We start from the raw sequence: 19,533 nt of genomic DNA on the forward strand, positions 1-19,533 counted from the left end.
GATTAGAGTCAATAAATTCCTTTCTTTCCATTGTTCCATTTGAATATTACTCTGAATCTACACAACTTGGGTTTGAATTTTAGCTTTACAAATAATAAACTTTGTACGTGGTGGTCATTGTTTTCAAAAACATTTTGAGTTGCTTTGAATGAAATCAGAACCAATTCTGATGCAGACACTAAAAGTATGTTCTTCATTAAAAATGTAAAGACTATGCTGAAATTTAGGTCATGGTTATACAAATAATATACTGGGATTTTAATTAGAAATGTAATATTAGTAGCTGTGCTGTGCAATTCTCAATTTGGAAATGAATTAAAACGTTTTAAAAGAAGTTTTGTGAAAAAAATATTTCAAAAGTATTACATTGGCTTCATTAAAGGGAGTTTTTGAAAAAAAGGAAGAAATCCTGGATTGAGAAGCTTTGTCACTGTTGTCATTTTTTTTATTTTTGTTTGTTTGGGTTTTTTTCCTCATTTAAACCTTTCTTTAGTAGGTATAAGGAGAGAAATTAAAACTTTAGTCAACCTTACTTGACTAAAGTGAAGCCATGGTAAAGTTTGTGACTTTTTCTATTGCTATAGTTAAATTGCATGCAAGGCACACATCTCCCCTAAAGCCTATAATTATTAAAGAGAAAAAAAATGCTTGAAGTCTATAGAAACTTACATATTCTGGAAGACAAATAAAATGACATTTTGAAAAAAATCTTACTTTTAAGTAATGCAGAAAAAAATTCTCTATTGTTGATTTCTCTGCCCAGAACCACCAGCACAGGATTAAAACAATGATAATAATAACTATGATACTATTCATTCTTTTTATTTATTTATTATTTATTTATTTATTTATTTTACTTCAGCAATCTCTACACCCAACATGGGGCTCAAACTCACAACCCTGAGATCCGGAGTCCCATGCTCTACAGACTGAGCCGTTATATTAATATGTTTTCAACATTGCAAATGCTTACTTGAAACCTGACTGTCCTCAAATGCCAAATAGCAGGTAAAGACAAAACCCAACACCCCTTTCGCTGTATCAGTGATATTTTTACACTTAAAGAAGTCTACTAGTGATTGAATGCACATGAAATTGCTGCATAGTTTATAGTTCTAGCTTGTGATTTTAACAGTAAAATAAATGCCACCTCTTTGAGCATATTTTTGAAGATGTTTAGAGAAGCAATGCTGGGGTAAAAAAAATTACTGTTGAGACTATCAGCAGTCACATATGTGTTAGTCAAGACCGCAGACACTTTAGTGCCTTACACCCCTTTCACCTTTGAGAAGAACAGTTTAAAACATCTATATGGAGCAATTTACCTGGCCAATGAGGAATGCATGCCCTTCACAAACATAATGGAATGCTCGATTTGAGAGGCAGGGCTATCGAAGTGCTGTTCCTCTTGGATTAAAATTTTGGATTAATTCAACATGCTAGGTACAATGTCTATATTTATAGAGACACTTATGGGTAATTTATGGTGTAACATCTTGTTGGGCAAATACATGAAACTGCTTTATGTTGTTTCTGTCATAATAAAAATGTAAAGGTAGGCAATGGTATCTAAAGTTAATTGAACGTGCAAGATCCCTAGCAGAAGACATTGGTGGCAGGAGTCTTGCTTGTGTATTGAAATTATGAAGGGATCTCTGGAAATCCCCTCCTCACACTTCCCACTATACTCCCTCCAAGTATGTTTTTTTTTTTAAATTGGTTTTTAGTGTTTTCTTGTTGTTGTCATTGTACTGCTAAAAATGTCATCTCTCAAAGTTAGCATTAGGCAGAGAGTGGCTTCCAGAAATGACATTTCAAAACAGCTGGTATATTAGTATTTAGTTTGGATATTTTTTTTCTTTTTAATGCAAAATATCTAAGGCATAGCATTCCCCAAAATGTACTTGCAAGGCAAAAGATACAGTAAAAAGTTAATAGCAAAATCCCCTCCCTTCTACTAAAAAGTTCTCCTTTCCCAGATATTCAGATGTGTGGATTCTAGAGCCGGGACCATTTCATGTTCAGAAGATGAAAAAAGAAAAAGTGACTAGTGTGAGGAGAAACGCCCCTTATGCTTACATGCCATGTAATCACTGAAACACAGAACTTAAAACGTCCCTCCACTGTGCTAGATTTAAAATTTTGAAACTTAAAAGATATAATCCACATTAGAACGCTTGCCATATTATAGCCGTATAATGTTACAGAAGTTGGTAAAATGTGTTCAGCTCCCCTGAAATTCCTAACAAGCAGGCCCCCTACCCCCTAGAGCTCAACACTTTGAAACAGAAGGGCCTTAGGCCACTGAGAATTCGGAGGGGAAAATGGATTATGCCCCCTCCCCCACCAGAACAAGTAATAGAACGCACCTCACAAAGGAACCATCACGAGTGAAATCTAAGTCCTGTGAGCACGTGTAGAACACATCGAGGGAGAGCAGCTACTGTGAAACATCAAAATTTTCCTCCACCACTTTTAACCAGGTGTAGAAACCAAGGCAGCATAATTTCAGTAAACTTTGTATTTTAATTTTTTATTAACTTATTGAATTCCAGGTTCTCAGACAAAGCCACTTCATTAATAATAATAAATTCCTTTATACTAAATGTGGTCTGGATGATCAAAAGGAGTCGGGACCACTAGCAAGTTACAGACGTCAACATCAACCACTCAGTCCAGGTCAGGGCTAACAGTGTCAATGGAATGATACATATTTGAGTTTAATCTTTGAATTTAGCTTGTTGATGAAACTGTTGAAGATCTAAAGCAGATGAAGCTTCTCTTATTTCAAAAAGTAAGAAAAAGATGAGATAATACAAGAAGGAGGTGAAAAGAAGTCTCATGCAGCAACATTTTAACTTCAGAAGTTTATAGGCTTTGTAGTACATTTAAGATGAATACATTTAAAGTGTGTGGGGAATAGGGGACAAGGATATATTGAAACAATACAAAGGAATACAAACAAAGATGCTATAAAGAATATTTATACAGGTATTTGCACAGAATGCATTGCAGTGTAATGCCTCGTAGATACATTTCCAAACGTAAAAGTCAAACTAACAACAGAAACTACTAATGGATAACATTAAGTAGCAGGTCACACTGAATTTCCATTAACTGTTGAAATTAATGTTTTCCAACCATTTACAAGACTGCCATGTTTTTGATCTGCCTTCATTGTATAAACCTCCAAAACACAAAGTAAAACAATAACAACAGCAAAAGGATGAGAAATAATCTCAAGATGATTTTTTTTTAAATAACGGAACTTGTGTGTGTGCTCTCAAATGTGGTGACTTCAATTCACATTGTACTTATTACCATTAAAAACAATTATTATTTCAGTGATCCCACCATGCATGGAACAGGGTTCTAAGAAAGCACTATACTACTAAATTAAAGTCTCTTCTTATTTTGTCTTTTCTTATTATGCTGTTATGTGTTTTAAAAAGCTAACAATTCCTTAATAAATAAAACCTACAAGTAGCAAGGACTCATTTCTGGTTTTGATTTTATTACAAATTACATGAAATGGTCCCGGCTCTAGAATCCACACATCTGAATATCTGGGAAAGGAGAACTTTTTAGTAGAAGGGAGGGGATTTTGCTATTAACTTTTTACTGTATCTTTTGCCTTGCAAGTACATTTTGGGGAATGCTATGCCTTAGATATTTTGCATTAAAAAGAAAAAAAATATCCAAACTAAATACTAATATACCAGCTGTTTTGAAATGTCATTTCTGGAAGCCACTCTCTGCCTAATGCTAACTTTGAGAGATGACATTTTTAGCAGTACAATGACAACAACAAGAAAACACTAAAAACCAATTTAAAAAAAAAAACATACTTGGAGGGAGTATAGTGGGAAGTGTGAGGAGGGGATTTCCAGAGATCCCTTCATAATTTCAATACACAAGCAAGACTCCTGCCACCAATGTCTTCTGCTAGGGATCTTGCACGTTCAATTAACTTTAGATACCATTGCCTACCTTTACATTTTTATTATGACAGAAACAACATAAAGCAGTTTCATGTATTTGCCCAACAAGATGTTACACCATAAATTACCCATAAGTGTCTCTATAAATATAGACATTGTACCTAGCATGTTGAATTAATCCAAAATTTTAATCCAAGAGGAACAGCACTTCGATAGCCCTGCCTCTCAAATCGAGCATTCCATTATGTTTGTGAAGGGCATGCATTCCTCATTGGCCAGGTAAATTGCTCCATATAGATGTTTTAAACTGTTCTTCTCAAAGGTGAAAGGGGTGTAAGGCACTAAAGTGTCTGCGGTCTTGACTAACACATATGTGACTGCTGATAGTCTCAACAGTAATTTTTTTTACCCCAGCATTGCTTCTCTAAACATCTTCAAAAATATGCTCAAAGAGGTGGCATTTATTTTACTGTTAAAATCACAAGCTAGAACTATAAACTATGCAGCAATTTCATGTGCATTCAATCACTAGTAGACTTCTTTAAGTGTAAAAATATCACTGATACAGCGAAAGGGGTGTTGGGTTTTGTCTTTACCTGCTATTTGGCATTTGAGGACAGTCAGGTTTCAAGTAAGCATTTGCAATGTTGAAAACATATTAATATAACGGCTCAGTCTGTAGAGCATGGGACTCCGGATCTCAGGGTTGTGAGTTTGAGCCCCATGTTGGGTGTAGAGATTGCTGAAGTAAAATAAATAAATAAATAAATAATAAATAAATAAAAAGAATGAATAGTATCATAGTTATTATTATCATTGTTTTAATCCTGTGCTGGTGGTTCTGGGCAGAGAAATCAACAATAGAGAATTTTTTTCTGCATTACTTAAAAGTAAGATTTTTTTCAAAATGTCATTTTATTTGTCTTCCAGAATATGTAAGTTTCTATAGACTTCAAGCATTTTTTTTCTCTTTAATAATTATAGGCTTTAGGGGAGATGTGTGCCTTGCATGCAATTTAACTATAGCAATAGAAAAAGTCACAAACTTTACCATGGCTTCACTGTTTAAGTCGGTCAGATAGCGCAGCTATATCCTCACTCTAATCCCATTACCGAATAACAAACAAAACAAAACAAACAAACAGAAAACAGAGAAACAAAGCTCTGTAGACAGGGATACATGCTTTACCCAATTGGATTTGTGCAAAGCATTAACTAAATACCAAAGCCTCTCTATCCTGAGCCCTGTTTGTTAGTCTGAAAAACAAAACACAAATAAAACTTTTTCTGAGTGGCATTTTCTTATGTGAGAAAGAAATTTGAGTACGTGTAATTTGCACTATCTTTAGAGAAAGGAAGATTGCTTAGACAAGTGATTTTACTTTTTTGCTTATTCTGAAACCTTCACTTTAGGAATAGAATCATTAGGTATCTTAGTGATTTTTATACCACTTAATCTCTTCCTCGGGTCTCTTCAATTCTACAGAATATTTTTGGAGAACTTAACTATCTTCAAAGGATTCTAAATAATCCATAGACATTGGAGTTGTGACATATGCTAACATTACGATCTCAAATCACTGCCTGGGCGAATAACATAATAGTAAAAAATTCCCATGAAAAAATACTTAAATTGCCCATAACATATAGGTAATATCTGCTGTTCTTAAAAGTCATGTTTAAAATTTCAGATCCAATGAACTACACAGGACTCAGCAAACTACAGCCCATGAGCCAAATCCTGTCTGTCCCCTGCTTGTTTTTACGAGTAAAGTTTCATTGGAACAGAGCCATTTCATCTATGGGTTGAGTAGTTACAACAGAGAACATTCAGCCTGCAAAGCCTGAAAACTTATGATTTGGCCTTTTATAGAAAGTTTGTCAATCTCTGAATTAGATTTTAAGAAAGACCAAAAGCAAATGAGACCGTGGGGGGGAGGGGGGCAGCAGGAAGCCCAACAGGAGGCTCTATCTCACCGCGCTGAGATCATGGCCTGAGCCGAAATCAAGTCTGATGCTTAACCAACTGAATTATCCAGACCCCCCTTTTCAAAGCATTCTGGTTTTAAATTCAGAGTGATGAATGGAAATTGCTGAAGGATTCCAAAATATGCTAGCTTGCCTAAAAGGTTTATTTCATTTGGTCTTAATGTTAGGTCTCTATAAACTTAACCAATGTATTTCTCTCTTTCTCTCTTTTAACCCTACAGAGTAATTCCTGAATAAAACATAGCAAGAGAAATAGGTTTACTGTGAAATTAATGAATTTAATCAGTTTCAGGGCTCTCACTTAAATGAACTCCTTCCAATACCTTCAAAGGACCCTAGCAATAAGTTGGTTCTGTTTACTTACGAACTCTTCAAAATTTAGTTTTTTCACTAAAGTCAGTTAAGAATACTGTCTTCTTCTACTCCAAGTTGCCTTTATTATCTGTTGTCAGAGTGGACTTAGGACTTTTATACTTGATTCAAGTAAAGAGATGTCGAATTGGAGATATGTTTAATTTAAATTTAATGGGGTATAGCCATTCCAGTATGAGTATGCCTCTTAACAATACTTCTACCTTGATCTGTCCAACTCACCCTATATCGGGATTCAAAAGCTCATGGCTTGAAGTGTAATTGTGGTAGCAGCCAAAAGTTCATGGTTGGTGGAGGAGACACAAGCTCAGAAATGTCCAGAGGCAGAAGCTCCAGAAAATTATTCCAATCATCAAACATGTGAAATAACAAGTGAAAAATTCAGTTCCAATATGTGTCCAATAGGTACCGAAGTTCTTTCATGACCCTGAGACCAAGACCTGAGTTGAGATCAAGAGTCAGTTGCTTAACTGACTGAGCCACACAGATGCCCAGTACAGAAGTTCTCTTTTTGATAGAAGTTTTCCCAATCTGATAACATTTTTTAAAGTGTATGTTTCATGAAGAGTATAGTTACAGAGCCAGTAGGAACTTAACCACTTTTTGTTATCACATACAAAATCAAATTTTGATCAACTCTGAAAAGAAAAATCTACATGATCTTTATATTTTAAATACGAAAAACAAAACAACATTGTAAAATTATTTGAAGAAGTGACCAATCAGTGTGCAACCAAAGAGACAGGAAAGGGGATATGGCACTTAGAAAATGATGTTATTTTTCTACATTCCTTCATCTCCAAGGTGTTTGCTATCTTATTTGTGTCTTTTCAGTTTTCTCAAAGGCTAAAATATCTCGCCTTCCTGGAATCTCTCTCCAGTGCCGATGGTGTTTTATTGAAGATTGAGATTGGTAACCAAGACTGAAGAACGGGTCTTTCAAGAGTTTGTAAGACAAGAATCTCTGTCTTTGATTTGAATTTGGTTTTAATGGTCAAAGTATGTATGCATGCAGTCCCACTAAACTTAAAATCAAATAATTATGTTCGTTCTCCAGAATTTACCTTAGTGCATTCTATTTCTCACCGCTGCTGCAAACCGCAATACCTAATTTCAGTAGGAAGTTACTCTCTCTAGAAGCACTGATTGTGAATGTTTTAAGACTGTTCATGTTCAAAACCTCAGTGCCCCACAAGCATTTTCCCAAAAACAATTAGGACAGGCACGTGCCTGTCATGCCATAACTGCTGTAAGGTTATATAATCACTGGCCGGCAAATTTCATGGTCTGGAGACCTATGCTTTGGTTTTGTCCTCTTTCTTCTCATTTAAAATGTTGACCTAAAAAGGAATGGATCATTCTTAAATGTGATTTCAGCTCAGCTACTGGCATAAACTTGGGACTTGGAACATTATTATTGTTAGTTCTGATAATAAAATATTCAAGAATGCTGACAGACTGCTGGGTGCAAATCCGTATTAAATCTGTCTTTACTGAGTTTGTTTTAAGAAGATGCAGCACTGCATATGAAATGTAGGATTGTGGAATCCAAATAAGCCAACTTATGTCAAAACTAAACAAATCATCTACCAGGGTCTCAAGAAAATAATAATAATAATAGTCTGTCTGGAGAACATTATAGCAACTTGTGAACAAAATTCTTCTATGAATACATTAGCATGCAAGTATAAATCTTGCAAGGTATGGATTCTGCTTACTCTCAGTCCCCAGGTCTTTAAAACTTCTTTGATAACCTAATATACCAACTTGAGATATGCATTTACTGACTAAGGCATTTCAAGCTTCAGAAATGCTGGGCTGCCAACTTTCCAATCCTTCTTACTCCTGCATTAATTAATATAAACTCATAGGGTGAGTTAAACAGGGCTTCGCGGAGGTTGCAGAAAGTACAGTATGCTTGCTATCTGTCCTGTAAAGGAGAAGCTAAATGCAGAATCTCAGAAAGTGGGATGTTATAAATATCTCCTTCACCATCCCTTGCAAACAGATTAAAGTCCTAGTGACAGAAAGGAGAGTAAACCTCGGTCACAGAAATCATCTTCCTATTAAAAAGAAATGTGATGTCCACTTTTGGACTCCCCTCAAAATTACCCTAAGAGACTTGGACGGATCCAGAACAGAATAATGAGAATGAGTAGGGAAATCTGACATTCCTCTGCTATAGTAGACTTTACGTAATTATGTCCAACACCCATATCAAGTGACAGTTGCATTTTACTTCAGCTGAAAGGATAGAAATTGAACTGGGGACTTCAGGGAATACAACCTCCAGATGCTTTTGCTTGACAAGGAAGAAAGCTAATTTAACTATATGCAAAACATGTGACAATCATAATACTTGGTAACTGTTTTTAGGGTTGCATTCTTGATATATAGACAATGAGGGGATTCAGACTGGAAACAACAATAGATTTGGAGAATATATCACAAAATATTTAAGTCTCTTTATCTTTTCTGATAGTGTTCATTTTACTCTGTAGTTTCTGGGTTCCATATGACAAATTCAGATATTATAAGGATTTTTTTTTTTTTTTGATGCCTTTGGTCTTCTTGATGTTTCAGTGTCATGGCTCATTGTGTCTGAAAATTTTGCAGCTTGATATCATTTTTTCCATTTCCCGTGACACCCTTGAGTCAAGAACGTCAAACTTCTAGCTATCGATGGAGGGAGGACCTTCCTACCCACATCACAGCATCAGAGTGGCTCCAGTCTCACAGAGAAATCCTAGAGAACAGGTCCCTAAGCACTCTTTCATGCGGAGTCAGTACGTGATTGACAGTTCTGATATGGCCGTGTTTTTTTCCAGGAGACATGTATTTCACACAATTCTAATCAACCGATTGTTTTGTAAACACCAATTCTTTGACAGACATTGTGCTAAAAAAATAAAACACAACTCTACCTTCAAACAGATCATACTCTGTTATAAGAAACACAAATACACCAAGTCTTATAATACAGCAGAATTTATGCTATAATGCATAATATATGAAATATAACATATAATGAAATTTGCACCAGGTGTTCTGAGAGCAACCAGTTATGGGATACCTCACTCAGCCTGGATGAATCAAAGAAAACTTCCTTGAGTGGAAGATAGATGGGCTTAGTCTTGAAAGATGAGTAGGGAATAAGAGATAGAAAAGAAATCCAGACGGAGGAAACAAATACAAATGTCAGCCAGCTTGAGGAATCATGATTTTTGGGGGAAGAAACTGCAAATAGTTTAATTTGGCACATGCAGATGGTAAATAGAGAACATTTCACAAAGAGACGCAGCATTGATTTGGAGATTGAACTTTATCCTGAAAAAATGAGGAACCATGGACGGACTTTAGAGGATAAGAATAGAAAGGACAAGATAAGATTTGTATTTTAAATACATTGCTTTGTGTATTTAATATGAAAAATGGGAAAGGGAATTGGTAGTTGAAGGAGGCAAATGAGTAAGTGACAGCACTCTTTACCGCAGGTACTAAAATATAGATGATGTCACAGAGTTGTCACAAGGGTTAGTTGAGGATGACAGGACTGGCATGGGAATTCTGGTTTGCCACTCATTAAGTATGTAATTTTAGATAAAATATTTAACCTCTTTAGGTTACGGCTTCTATTTTAATAAAACTTTTGAGGAATTAAGCATAGCAGTATATGCAGTGTCTGTGGTATAATTCCTAGAACATATTATCCAATAAAAATGTAAGAAATGCACTTAAATGATTATTTCCAATGCTAGTAGCAATAATGGAAAAAAGAAAAGAAAAGAACACTCATGAGTAATTTATCAAATATTGTGGTACCACGTAAACAGACTTCATGAGTACGTTCTTGTAAAGAGAATGACGCAAAAATGCTCCCTTGGATTAAAAACAGAAACAAAATAAAATTATAAGAATCCCCTCCGTGCAACAGTAATGATAACTGTCACAATCACAACAGCAATACCCAAAGCTTTAATGAATTTGATTCTTTCTTTGTGACGACATAGTATTTACTGAGCAACTATTAACTGACGGGCGGTTGGCTGAACAGCTTACGTATATAATATCATCACAGCTAACCAATATTCTTACATCATTTTATCTTGTAAATTTGGCTGAAAATACAGATTCAAAAGTAGGAGGAAGAAAAATGTGGCCTCGCTTATTAGGAGGAGAGAAGGGGGGAGAAGGTGAGGGCAGGAAAGGAGAGAACAAATAGATGAATAGGGAGAAAGGGTCAACATACATTAAATATTTCCCAAGTGGGAGGCACTATTTTAGGCAAAATGGATCTGTGTAGCAACACTGTAAAATATAAAGGATTGGTACTATTTTATGATTTGGGAAACAGAAACTCCAGAAGGTTGTTAATGGGTGAAATCTATGCAAATGTGAGGACATTGTGATTAAAAACAAAGAAAACAACAAAAACAAACCAACACTCGCTCTGGAGCAGATGTTCTCATTGCAGAATTTGAAGTGTTGGAGATTGTCCTGGGAGGGTTGACTTAAACCAGTTTTGCAGGCAAATAGCAGTGTAGTGGCCAAGAGCACTATTTGGTAAGTTTGCTCCACGAGGATGCTTAGTTGAATAGCCCCTAGCCTGAAATAGTTAATAGTCAATCAACAATAATTTAAGGAATGGGAGATACTTGATCAATTTTGCTGTTGACTGAAACTGGGTATGCCATGATACTATTTCATTTCAATGATGGATCTGGTAGATTAGGTCAGGGAGAGAGGACAGTTGATTTCCATGGTGTAAAATATTTCTCAATGAAAACCCCTTCAGTTAGGAATCACTGAAGACCATGAAGACTGAATATAAAAAAATCGAATCTGTACATTAAGACAAAAAAAATATTGCCAGAGGCAGTTTGCAAAGAAATTACATCTGGGTGCAGTGAAAAGAATCCTAAGAGGAAAAGGTTCATTCACTGAGTGAGCTCTTTAGGGGAGCTATTATTTGATTAAGCAAGCTATTTATTTAAATAGAACGTGTTATAGGACTAGTTTAATCCAGGCCCTGAAGGCTATTTTAATGGGTCTGAGGATTGCTTTTGCAAAATAGATCTGGTATTTTGATCACTGCCTATTTAATCGCAGGATAAACCCCTTTACCGCAAGTCATTCTAAGCTTCCGGTCAACTTGAGAGGACATTTAAGACAGGTTAGGACTATAAAGTCTAGCCTGGTCCTAGGTAGCCTTTCTTTTGTTCTTTTTTCCAGATTTTAGGAGAGCTTAATTTATTGAAGAACTGAAGCATCTTAGAAACAATGGGAAAATAGTATTGGAATTAAATGAGACCTGCTGAGAAAGCCATATCAATAGGGAAAGAAAACAATAAAATCAGGGATCTCTCTCTGCTATGGATGGTATCTGTGAGGAAAAGTTGATTAGCTGAGTCAAAGATGGCCCCACAATGGACTAATGTACAAATTAGTCAGTGCAGTTCTGGAGAATGCAAAGTTTTTGTAATTATGTTTTATTCTTTAAATTTTTAAAAAAAGATTTATTCATTTATTTGAGAGAGAGAGAGAGAGCAAGGGGAGGAGCAGAGGAAGAGAAATCGTCAAGCAGACTCCCTGCTGAGCGGGATCCCAGCATGGGGCTCAAACCCTGGACCCCAAGATCACGACCTGAGGGGAAATCCAGAGTCGGATGTCTAACCAACTGAGCCACCCAGGTGCCCCGGAAATTATGTTTTAATCACAAGAGGTTAGAGGGAATTTTTAAGGCTAACATAATAATGGAAGAATACACAACACGCAAAGAAGATCTAATATCGCGGTATTTGAAAAGGTTCAAAGTGGTAACACATGGGACCGATATTCAGCTCATATGCCCTGTTATATGTGTTCCAGGTGTTTATGGTCTGTCATTTTTAATGGGCATCCATACTTTACTCTATTGTATTGTTAACAAATTATGCCAGCAATGTCATCCTGGCAACGAGAGACAGTATTTGTTTTCAAAACTGACAACCTGAAGGTTTATCTAATGTAGAAAAACAAACAAAAAACAAGAAACGCCAGAAAGATAAAGACTGTATTTTAAGTCATTAATTTCAGGAGGGATACTGGATTGTGAGAAAGAATGAAATGGGAAAAATCAAGTTGGCTATATATACTTCCCTATTGTTTTGACTACATGAAACAAGAATGTACATTTATCGATGACCTAAAAAAAAGAATGTACGTTTATGTATTGTTAATTTAAAAAAAATTAAAATATATTTTATATAATGAAATTAGTGAACAATAAGAAATAAGCAGATTTATAAACTATAAATAATTAATTGTAGAAGTTAAAAACCTTATGGGTTATTTTCCATAGGGAACTAACTGATGGACAAAATCTCTGACATTCGGCACATGTGCCCATTTACTTTTTTTTTTCTTTTGTTAGTGTTTCGTAGTTTTTAGCATACAACTCCTGTACATATTTTGTTGGATTTCCACCTAAGTGCTTCATTTTGTGCGACAATTATTTATGATATTGCAGTTTTAATTTTAATGTCTAGATGCTTATTGCTATATTGTTGAAATACAATCAACTTTTGTACATTGATCTTGTGTCAAACTTCCAGAACTCACTTATTAGTTCTACAGGGATTTCTATAGATTCCTAAGGTAAGCCTACCTAGACAATTATGTCATCTGCAAATGATGGTCGTATTTCTTCTTTAATGAAATGTATGTCTCTCATTTTCTTTCCTTGCCTTAGTAAACTGGACAGAACATTTATCACTGTGTAAAATAGTAGTGATGAGATGGACCTCTTTCCCTTAGTCCTGATCATAGGGAGAAAGCATTCACCATTGAGGATAACGTTGATTGTGGATCTAATCTTTAGTAGTTTGAGAAATTTCCCCTTCACCTCAATTTTTCTGAGAGTTCTATTTATCAATGGATGTTAAATGTTGCAAATGCTTTTACTGTATTGATTGATAGGGTCATGCAATTTTTCCTTTTTCCCTGTTAATTTGATGGATTACATTAATTGATTTTCAAATATTGAACAAGTCTTAACATCCTCCAACATACTAGAAATAAACTCCACTTTATCATCATATGTAATTCTTTTTTTGTATGCTGGCGAGTTCTACTTGCTAAGATTTTTAAAGGAGTTTTGGGTCTTTATTCATGAAGGATATTAGCCTATAGTTTTCTTCTTCTTCTTCTCTCTCTCTCTCTTTTTCTTTTTCTTTTTTTTTTTTTTTTTGAGTTTGTACTATCTTTATCTGATTTCAGTATCAGGCTAATAGTACCTCATAAAATTAATTAAATGTCCTATCCACTTCAGTTTTCTGGAAGAGACTGGGAAAGATTGTGTAAGACTATATAGAAATCTTTAGTGAAACCAGCTATGCCTGGAAGGATTTTTGTTTGTTTTTTTGGAAGGGGGTGTTCAAATTATGAATTTATTTTTCTAAACAGTGTAAGAGCTTCTCAAATTATTTGTTTAATATACATGAGAATGTAGTTTAGTAACTTTCTGAACTATTTTCCTGTTTTCAATTTTAATAATTTCTGCTCTTTATTATTTTTTTTATTCTGTTTGGTTTGAGTTTATTTTTCTCTATTTCTAGTTCCTGAGCTAGGAGTTTAGACTATTGATCTGAGACTTTACCTCTTTTTAATGCATGCCTTTTGAAATTGCTATAAATTTCTCTCGGTGCTAATTTAGCTGTATTATGATATGATGTATGTTTATTTTCTTTAGTATTACTGTGCATTTTTTTATTTCCCTTTGAGACTTCCTCTTTACCATATGGAGTATTTAGTAATGTACGGTTTTGTTCTAAGTGTTTGGATATTCCCCTTTTTTTCCCCATTATTGCTTTTCAGTGATATCATTGTGATTGGAGAACACACTGATATAAATCCTTTACATTTTTTTTCGGGTTTGTTTTATGGCACAAAATATGGTTTATTTTGCTACATTTTTCAGGAGCAATTGAAGATAATGTATATTCTGCAGTTGTTGCGTGGGATGTTCTTGATTATATAGCAGTTGATGGAGCTCTTAAGTTCCTGTATATCCTGGCTGATTTTGCTTAGTTATTCTATCAATTACTGATAGAGGGATGTTAAGTTTTCTAAATGTAACTGTGAATTTTTCTGTTTCTCCTTTCAGTTCCATCAGTTTTGGCTTCACATCTTCTGCAGGTTTGCTGTGTCTTATTGGTGGGATTACCCTGTTTTATTGTAAAATCCTCCTGTCTCTGGTAACTGTCTTTAATCTGAAATCTATTCTACCTGATGTAACCATTCCTGTTTCCTTTAATGTTTCTATAATATACATTTTTTCAACTTCTATTTCCAAACTGCCTATTTTGTTATACTTGAAATTAATCTCTTGCAGAGAGCATTTAGATAGACAATGCTTGCTTTTTTAAAATTTATTTTTTAAAGGATTTTATTTATTTGAGAGAGAGAGAGAGAGGGAGAGCACAAGTAGGGGGAAGGTCAGAGGGAGAAGCAGATTCCCCACTTAGCAGGGAGCCAGATGCAAGCTTGATCCTAGGACTCCAAGATCAGGACCAAAGCCAAAGGCAAATGCTTAACTGACTGAGCCACCCAGAGTCCCTGCTCTCTCTCTCTCTCTCTTTTTTTAATTGACTCTGACTTTCTCTATTAACTGAAATATTTTGAGCATTTATATTAACATGATTATTGATATGCTAGGGTTATGGTAGAAAAATAATGCCCATCCAAGGACACCCACACCGTAATGACTCAGACCTGTGAATATACTACCTTAAGTAGCAAAAGGAATTTTGCAATGTGATTAAATTAAGGATATCGAGGTGACAAATTTACCCTGCATTACTCAAGTGGGCCTAATATAGTCAAAAAGATCTTTAACACTTGGAGGCAGGTTGGTCAGAGTAAGAAAGAGATGTGATGATGGAAGTAGAAGATGAAGTAATGCCATGGCAAGGATGGGGCCACAAGCCAAGAAATGCAGGAAAGGCAAAGAAATAGATTCTCTCTTGGAGCTTCTGGAAGGAACCAGCCAAGCTGATACCTTGACTTTATCCTGGTGAGAATGACTTTGGATCCCTGGCCCTCAGAATTCTAAGATAAAAAATTTGTGTTGTTTTAAGCCACTATGCTTGTGGTAATTGGGTACAGCAACAATATAAAAATAATGCAGAGCTAAAGTCCGGAATTTTATTTTTTTTCTCTTTGTTCTCTATTTTCTGTTTGTTTGTTTCTCTGTTTTGTTATGCCTGCATTCTTGTGAGTTATTTGAAAAGTTGTTTTTAAAATTCTACTTTGATTTATCTGTGGATTTTTTTTTTAACAGCTTAATTGATGCCCAGTTTTATTGTCTTTAAAAAAGAGGAGAGCCCTTATTTGAAGTTACAGCTAAGTACATTCTTATCTATGATTACTTACATTCATATACTGAAAATATTATTTGGACCAATCCTGTCATATGCCATTTGCTATAAAATAAAGTTCTTACAATGAGTGTGGGTAATTTATCCTTTTCAGATAATGGAAGAATGTATCAAATCTTCATTTATGTTCCAAACATTAAAAAATAAATAAAAATTTAAAAAATCTCAAGTCTGGTAAGCCATTAATAAAGACCCACCACCCATAGCTCTGCTCCTCAGACATTCACATCTGCAAGGACACAGTATGTTTGCTGACTTTAAAACGTTTATTCTTTTAAAAAATTAGTCACTTTTTATACAGCTATACAAAGTTCTTAATGTTTCTTTGGCAATGGAATATAGTGGAATTTTACAGCTATATAAATGTTGTCTTTGCTCAAGGAAGAGTATTTCACTGTGTGTACATAGTTGACTGATAAAATTCTCTACAATCCAGCACTCTAATTAATTGATGAAATAAGCTACCTCAACAGGGATATTACAGGATTTCCAGAAAGAAAGAAAGAAAGAAAGAAAGAAAGAAAGAAAGAAAGAAAGAAAGAAAGAAAGAAAGAAAGAAAGAAAGAAAAGAGAATGAGAGGGAAGGAAGGAGAGAGTGAGAAAGAAAGAAGGATGGAGGGAAGGAAGGAAGGAAGGAAGGAAGGAAGGAAGGAAGGAAGGAAGGAAGGAAGGAAGATACAGACACACACATGCACACACAACCTTCTGTGGCTCAAAACACAGTATCATGGCCCTATCTGCAGGTAACTTAAAATTACAAAATACAATTTAGTGATAAGAAAAATCCTTTCAAAGCAAGTTGGTACAGCCACTTTGGAAAACAGTGTGGAGGTTCCACAAAAAGTTAAAAATAGAGCTACCTTATGACCCAGCAATTGCACTACTGGGTATTTACCCCAAAGATACAGACGTAGTGAAGAGAAGGGCCATATGCACCCCAATGTTCATAGCAGCATTGTCCACAATAGCTAAACTGTGGGGGGAGCCAAGATGCCCTTTGGACGAATGGATAAAGAAGATGTGGTCCGTATATACAATGGAATATTACTCAGTCATCAGAAAGAACGATTACCCAACATTTGCAGCAATATGGACGGGACTGGAGGAGATTATGCTAAGCGAAATAAGTCAAGCAGAGAAAGACAATTATCATATGGTTTCACTCATTTGTGGAACATAAGGAATAGCAGGGAGATTGGTAGGAGAAGGAAGGGAAAATGAAGGGGGGCAGTAAACAGAAGGGGGAATGAACCACGAGAGACTATGGACTCTGGGAAACAAACTGAGGGTTTCAGAGGGGAGAGGGGGGTGGGGGATGGGCTAATCTGGTGATGGGTATTAAGGAGGGCACGTATTGCATGGAGCACTGGGCGTTATACACAAACAATGAATCATGGAACAGTACATTAAAAACTAATGATGTACTGTATGGTCATTAACATAACATAATAAAAAATTAAAAAAAAAAGAAAAATCCCTTCAGTGATGAAAAAATACTTCTAAGTCCCACTGAAGTACTGTTGTAGTTTAATTTTACATAAGAAATTACTTAACCTTCTGCTATTCCAAATGTATTTAATGTTCATTTTTTAAGATGAGCCTAAACATCCTCTCCTCAAAAGTAACTGCACTGTATCTTTGAAGTTAAGCAGAAAAACAAACAAACACCCAGTACTGGTGACAAATATACAGCAGATTCACTTCATTCTTCCCAAAGACTGAAACCAATTCTCAGGACCATGAAGAGCTAGAAATTCGCCTATTTTCAAAGACTTGTTTGTCCATGATGCAACAACTTCGTTGTCTTTCCTGTATCAAAATCTGCAAACTTCTTGCCCCCCAGGACCTCCTCTGAGCCCACCATGAAATCCTCCAGGGGTGATGAAGGTACCACCTCTGTCACCACCATGCCTTTAGCCACCACAGAAATCAAGACCTCCTCTGCCTCTGTACCCCCCACAGCCATGGTTTGGACAAAGTGTAATTCCAAATGTCTCGGCATGTACTCTTCTTTCTTTAGCCCCAGTTGGTCTCTGTTCTCTATTACCATCACAAGAAATATTATCAAATAAGGATTTGTTTTTGTAATAATAGCAATGAAGTCCAAGAGAATCTCTTCATCTGCATTTCCTCACTGTTTTGGTATCAACTTCTGAGTCTCCTTTAGCTTCACTATCTATAGGGTTCTCCTGCTTCTCAAGTTTATTGACTTGGAATATAAGTTTATTAGAAAACTGTCAATTTCCTCCTTGTTAAAATGTGCGTTCACACTTTCAAGGTCACAGTGTTCCTCAAATTTCATTGGACCATCTTGAACACCACATCAGCCCCTGCTGCCTCGATGACCCTCACGCTCTCTTCTTAGAGCCAAAAGAGCACCTGGAACTCTTTGTTTGTTACTTTGTTATTTTTGAGTTGCTCATTTTCTGGTCTTGAAACTTTGTGTACTTCAGCTCACCTGTGCTCTTGATTCTCTGTTGCCTTTTGGCTGGTAGATGGTAAAGGCCTGATTGACATAGGGATCCTTATCCCGTCAGGTGCTGGAGCAGGTAAGTGAGCAGAGGTGGTCTCTACTGCTTGTTTCATGGTTGGGGTTTTTCTCAAAGGGTCTAACTGAGGGCTTGAACAACCTTGAGATAGCTGTGTTTTTATAAATCTTGCATCCTACGTAAAGGCAGAACGAACCGTGCTACTTTGGAATAGGCTACCACTATTTGATGTTTCTGTTCCAAAGGATGTCAAAGAGCTTCCAGCAACACCAATAGCACCAAACTGCTACCCGACTAATGAACTTTGACTGAATTGACTGTATGTTGACGTCTTGCAGGAAGGTCCATAGGAACCCACTGCCTGGAGTAGATGAGCCTAGTGGAAACTAGATGATAGCTGGGTCCCGGGTGAAGAACATTGTGGTTTAGGTGGCTCACAAACAGTGAGGTCTTTAGTATCACTCCCGTGTAACATGATGTATTCAAAGACTTCATCTGGAGGTGGTATTCGATGAATTATTGGTCTGTCTTCTGGACAAAAGGACCGAAGTTTGGCAAGGGCTACCGTGGAGTTCTCAACGTCAATGGAGCAGAGGATGCCCTCGGAGCGGATCCCCATCTTGGAGATAAGGCTCATCTTGCTGTCTATGTAAGGAGCGCCCCCATTCATGGTGCCACTGCCACTGTGGGCCACTCATGAGAGGCAGATCCCACACCGCTGTCGAGCTCTGCAAGCCTGCTGGCTCTGTCGGCATCTGCAGCAGCTGCCTCTATACATAGACTTTTTTATTTTTTTATTTTTTGAAAGATTTATTTCTTTCAGAGAGAGAGAGCGAGCTTGTGAGTGGCGGGAGGAAGGGCAGAGGGGGAGGTAGAGAGAGAATCTTCTAGCAGACTCCCCCCTGAGCACCAAGGCTGATGTGGGGCTCCATCCCAGGATCCGGAGATCATGATCCGAGCAAAATTCAAGAGCTGCAGCTTAAGTGACTGAGCCACTCAAGAGCCCCTAACTGTGGATTTTTTACATGTGTTTCTTTGTATAGCTTTTTTAGTGGTTTTTATAGGTATTATACATACATATGTATTTATATATAATATAAAGTATATAATATGTAATATGTGTAATGTAATATGTAATTACATTACATATGAATAAATTATCAAAGTGTACTGATACTGTAATTTCACCAGTTTGAGTGAATATATAAATCTTACCTCCATTTACTTAAATTTATTTTCCCCTGTTTATAATATAGTTGTGTTAAGTATTTCCTCTACGTACACACACTTAGAACCACATCAGTGTCCTAATTTTTGTTTCAATGT

The 19,533-nt window shown here is 36.1% G+C and overlaps 1 pseudogene; it reads right to left on the bottom strand.

The window, feature by feature from the left end:
* Positions 1-17,483: 17,483 nt before the first annotated feature.
* Positions 17,484-18,877, bottom strand: LOC113266792 (protein LSM14 homolog A-like; annotated as a pseudogene).
* Between the last annotated feature and the right edge of the window lie 656 nt (positions 18,878-19,533).

Source organism: Ursus arctos, unplaced genomic scaffold, assembly GCF_023065955.2.
Source record: "Ursus arctos isolate Adak ecotype North America unplaced genomic scaffold, UrsArc2.0 scaffold_9, whole genome shotgun sequence".
In the NCBI taxonomy this organism is placed as follows: domain Eukaryota; kingdom Metazoa; phylum Chordata; class Mammalia; order Carnivora; family Ursidae; genus Ursus; species Ursus arctos.